Source organism: Sinocyclocheilus anshuiensis, unplaced genomic scaffold, assembly GCF_001515605.1.
Source record: "Sinocyclocheilus anshuiensis isolate Anshui unplaced genomic scaffold, SAMN03320099.WGS_v1.1 scaffold99, whole genome shotgun sequence".
Taxonomy (NCBI): domain Eukaryota; kingdom Metazoa; phylum Chordata; class Actinopteri; order Cypriniformes; family Cyprinidae; genus Sinocyclocheilus; species Sinocyclocheilus anshuiensis.
Genome location: NW_015552547.1, coordinates 798242 through 804163, shown reverse-complemented (window position 1 = coordinate 804163; position 5922 = coordinate 798242).

The window sequence follows — 5922 nt, the reverse complement described above, 5'->3', positions numbered from 1 at the left end:
TACTGAGCCACAGTATGTGTGTGTATTTGTGTGTGTGTGTGTGTGTGTGTGTGTGTGTGTGTGTGTGTTTGAGAAGTTTTAGTGTAGCCAAACAGCATGTGTGTGTGTGTGTGTGCAATCAACACAGAGTGAGGTTCAGATGGGGTTTTCTCCCTCATCTGTTTGTGTACATGATTTGTGCCACTAGTAGATCAAAGCGCTTATGAAAGTTGTTCTTCTGCGAGACTCTACAATGTGAATGAGGGACACGAGAGAGAGAGGGATTGTTTTTCTCTCACTTGTTCTCTTTTTCATCCCATTGCCAAATTTCCAGCCTCAATAAGAGCCGTTTAAAATTGTGATTTATTTCTTTATTTTTAATTGAAGTGTTCGAGAGTGTTACATAAATGCTTAATTTGGTCAGAGGATTAACAGGCAGAGGCTATTTTTTGTATGATTAAAAAGGCCTGCTGTTATAGAAACATTTTCTAACCATGAGATGAAAGGATCGTGATGAGGAGTGCAGATATAAATAGATTACATGGAAAGAGACAGAAATGTTGAGGAGGGAGGTGGGAGAGATGGATAATTCAATAGAAATGGAGATCATGGTGACCCAAGGATAACCCTAGTTCAACTTTGCCAATTGAACAAGCTAATTTGTGTATCTATGCGCATCTATGGAGCTTTAGTCATGGCTGACCAGAAGTTTCTTGCAGTCCATCACTGTAACAGGAAGGTCAAGTCTCATAAAAGTACATGCTGAGGGAGTCGACCATCCCATTATCACGATTTGGATTAAAGGCTTAGCAGAAGTGTTATTCAGGCGATTTCTAAAATCCATCTAAGGTCCGATAATGTAATTGCCTCTTCCAGTCCACTGAGGAGCAAATCATGTCTTGTTATTGCCTAAAAAAGCAGCCAGCTCAGCTGTGTGTGCATGTGTGGCTCAGGTTTTGTGGGGACCAAATGTCCTCGCATGGATAGTAAAACCTGAAATCACCTACATTGTGGGAAGCAGTTAATAGTCCACAAGGAAAATGGCTTAAGAAGCATACTAAATGTCTTAAAGGAATATAACACAAGACAATGACAATTCTATTTACTCACTCTCATGTCGTTCCAAATCTTTCTTCTCTAAAGCAAAATAAGTGATGTCCAATGTTATTTTAGACCCAACTGACAAAAAATTAATTGTATGGTTCTTCAAAATAGCTTATTTGGTGTTCTTCAGGAAAAATAAAGACATACATGGTTGGAAAGACATTAAGGTGAGTACATGATGACAGACAATTCATATTTTATTTGGTTTGGTTTGGTACCCACTTATATACAGTATCTCACAGAAGTGAGTACACCCCTCACATTTTTGGAAAATATGGACATTTTCACTTAGGGGTGTACTCACTTTTGTGGCCAGCGGTTTAGACATTAATGGCTGTGTGTTGAGTTATTTTGAGGGGACAGCAAATTTACACTGTTATACAAGCTGTACACTCACTACTTTACATTGTAGCAAAGTGTCATTTCTTCAGTGTTGTCACATGAAAAGATATAATAAAATATTTACAAAAATGTGAGGGGTGTACTCACTTCTGTGAGATACTGTATATATATGATACCATCTGTTTTTCCAGGATTCTTTGATGAATGGAAAGTTCAAAAGAACAGAATTTATTTGAAATGGAAATCTTTTGTAACATTATAATTTCTTTAATGTCACTTTTGACTTTCATGCATACAAGCAGAATAAAAATATTACTACCCCCTTTAATGGAAAATGTAAAAATGTAGAAAGGTTTGTATGAGGTTTTGGTATAGAATTAGGGGAAAATATATTATTAGCTATTAGAAATACAATAGAAGTATCTGTCAGTACAGCATTTCACACTTCACACTGATTTCTGAGGCGAAAAGAAAAACTCCTCTTGGTTTTAGCATCATCATGCTTCATGAAGTGAGAAGAGAAAAGCTGGAGAGATTGAGACGGAGATGAGTGAGGGGATAAGAAACGGAGAGGTGTAGAGAATGGGAACGTGGGCAGGAAACAGAAAGCTGAACAGAAAGCAGATCAGAGTCAAACTGAGGGAAAGCTGTAGAGGGGTGAAAACCCCTAAAGCAATTAAGAGACCCAGGACATGGAGACGTGCTGAATGAGACATAGCTCCTCAGCCAATCAGATGGCTTTACAGTGACAATAGCTCGCTTGTCATATCACAGCGAAACAGATAGAGATTAGTTGCTTATGCTCCAGAAAGTGAGGCAAAAGGAGAGAGACAGGGAGAAAGAGAGGCATCCTGCCAAGGTTTTTTTTTTTTTTAAAGAAGGATTTACCATTGGTACAGACTTCCATGAAGACGGAGAGCCTGGTCCCACTGAGAGCTGTTCAGACCTCATCCGAGTCTTTCTCTCTAATATCCTTTTTCCACTCAATCAGGCCGACAGCAGCCTAGCACTGAAAACAGACCCAGAAGCTTCTTTTCTGTCAGTCACAAAAGTGAAACAGTATTTTTGCAGTTTAACTTCAACTTCAATTGAAAATGTATAGTGTACCAATGTGATGTACAATTACAAGAAGATAAAACATTATATAAAACAAACAGCATATAAAGTATTAACTAAAAATTAAATATAATAAAGGAGAGTTCATCCAAAAATGAAAATTACCCCATGATTTACTCACCCTCAAGCCATACAGTTAGCGGAAGGTTATGGTTTATAAAGTTTTAAATATGGATATCTTTCTTACACAAATAGCATCGATTCGCTTCAGTAGGCCTTTATTAAACCCCCGGAGTCATGTGGAGTACTTTTCATGATGGATGGATGCAGTTTACTGGACCTTAAAATCTCAACACCCATTCACTGCCATTATAAATATAACTCCGATTGGATTCTTCGGAAAGAAGAAAGTCATATACACCTAGGATGGCTTGACGGTGAGTAAATCATGGGGTAATTTTCATTTTTGGGTGAACTATCCCTTTAATTAATAAACTAAATAAAATATTAACTAATTTTAACTACAGGCGCTTTGCAGTGAAAAAAAAAAAGTAAAAATATGGATTTCCGTGATTTATTTCACTGAATAATGTACTGGTGAAAAACTTGACTACTTTCTTAAAAGAGTACTTTCTGCATAAAATCACTTCTCGCCACTGGTGCTTTTGCAGCCAATTATAGATAAACATTTTATATTAAAAATACACAAAAGTATCTAAATCAAAAAGAGTTCTCGTGTATCCTCAGGTTTCATGTCACTACCATATTTATGAGCTATTTCTTTAAATTAATCATTCAAAATGACTCATGAAATCACAAGTTACCTGTTTTAATCAGTCTGGAGAATCTGATTGAACTGAGAATTACAATACAGTCCATGATACAAAAGTATCATATGGAATTATTTCAAACACATATAGTCAGCAGCTGTTTGTTATACAAGCTAGTAAATAGTGTGTGTTTACTCGTGGCTGAGACAAGACTATATCATAACAGATGGTGTGACTTGACAAGTTTTGACAGAGCTAGCCAACATGCTTATTATGCACACTCATGTTCACTGTCAATGATCACTTCAGCAAACATCGGAAATGGTCAAATGGACCAACTGCTGCAATCACTCTGAAAGCAAAGCCTCAATACTCTCCTAATGGAAGGCCCAACAAAATCAGCCTGATGATAAGAAAATCAAGCCTACAGACAATGTTGAATGCATACAGAAAAGTTTTACTATTGTGTTTGCAGACAGTAGCCCTTCTCATGTGTCACGTTAAGTCACAGAATTAAAATAACCCAAGACATGGGGTGATGCTGAGAGGATTTAAGTGGATCTGATTTGTTTGAAGGTCACAGAGTTTGTGTTGTCAGGTGTAATATTGACAAGGCCCTGCACTTGAGTTTACCATCGGTGCATCAGAGCACGCTGGCTTTCATGTGAAAAGCAATCGGCAGATCTTACACTCTAAAAAATGCTGGGTTAAATACAACCCAGTGCTGGGTAAAATGGGGACAAACCCAGCAATTGGGTTGTTTTGACCCAGCGGTTGGTTTACTACCTAGAAGGTTGGGTTAAACATTTAACCCAACCGCTGGGTCAAAACAGCCCAATTGCTGGGTTTGTCCCTATTTTACCCAGCACTGGGTTGAATTTAACCCAGCATTTTTTAGAGTGTAGACTGACGGGGACTGATCAGAGAGGTCAGACTTTTATCTTCCATCATCCAATCCCTGTTGTCATCTCTGGACGAGTGTGTGTTTGAGTGTGGGCGGGTATGTTTAACATAAACAGATGTATAAGAGCACACAGGGTCTCTCTTGAGTGATTTTGTCATCAATGTCACTGCTGATAGGTTTGTGTAGTTATCCATCTGTTTTGAATAATATAACATGACACCAGGAGCCTGATTCACTTACACTCTATGTAAAGGCAATGCTCAGACTCTACGAGTTTCTGATTGGCAAAAGTATTGCACATTTTGTACTTTAATGCAACTTAAATTGCATTAGGTGTGCAAAAGTCCAAAACCAATAAACAGTAAAGTTACAATTGAGTGTCTGAAGGTGGAAAAGTAAAATCAAAGATTCATAAAATAAAGCAAAATGTCAGTTATCGGTGAAACTTCTCAAAGTTGCTATAAAATTGAAGTAGCAAGAGATCTTTTCTTCCATACTGTCACGCTGATTCTATAATAACTTTCTCCATGGAGATTTCCAAGTGTCTCAATAAGGAATTCTAATTCATGACCAAACCATGCCAGTTATGAGATGAGCATGATTATAAATCTTGAACTGAATGAAAAGTACAATGGTGGCCAAAATTATTAGAACACTTGGCATATTTAAGAGGTTTCAGTTGTTTTTGTTGAATTGGCCATTACAATACCCATAAAACAAACTATTCCCGGAACTACCTGCGATGGAAGGAATCTGCTGTCAACATTGAAAATGATGGACTGGCCCCCTCAAAATCCAGACCTCAACCCCATCGAGCAAATTCGGGGCAAGTTGGAAAATAAACTGGACAGATCAATTGTATATTCAAATGAAAGCCTTTGGCTTGAGTTGCAGAAGGCATGGGATAACATTAGTGTTGAAGTTCTCAGAAAATATACTGACACTATGCCAGAAAGATGCGCTGCTGTAATTGCTGCAAAAGGTGGACATACCAAACATTAAAGTTAAAAGTGGATAAAAACAGTTCGACTCACTTCATCTGATATTTGTTGTGCTCAGAGCAACCATCTGCATGTTTCATGAACATTATGAAATGAAATCATGTTTTGGAGGGGGAGCTCCGCCCGGTGAAATCATGTTTATAAAAATCAGGGGAAAAAAAGAGAGACAAAGAAGGTACAAGGCTTTCATGAGGGAACTAATGCCTCATCTCATGATGATTTGTCTCACTGTCTCACATCTCACTGATTTGTAGTCATGTGTAGTACAAAAACAACATATTTTAAATGTACTGAAAGATATTTATATATACTGCATTGTATACAAATACACAGTAGTTTGATAGTATGTCATATGCTAACAGATGGCTTCAACAGAAGCATTACTATGGAGAAAACAAATAGAATATTTACTTCAGGAACACAACTAGAACACCCTAGCAACTGTATAGCAACCCACTAAAACTGGACACTCTAGTGATTAATTTCACTTTGGAAATGCTCATTGTAGCAGCCTGGGAACTTATAACCAGGACTTTGTATCACAGCAGATCGATTAAAACGGTGCACCCTGACTCGTGGAATTACATAAAGACAGCCAATAAGAATGAAACATGCCTTTTGGGAAAGCTTTTGAATGCAATATGCATCAGACTATTAGTAAGTGGTCCATGGGCATGCCAAGTGGAGCTGAGACTACAGATCATGTACCAACACATGCTTCAGACACACACACACACACACACACACACACACACACACACACAAC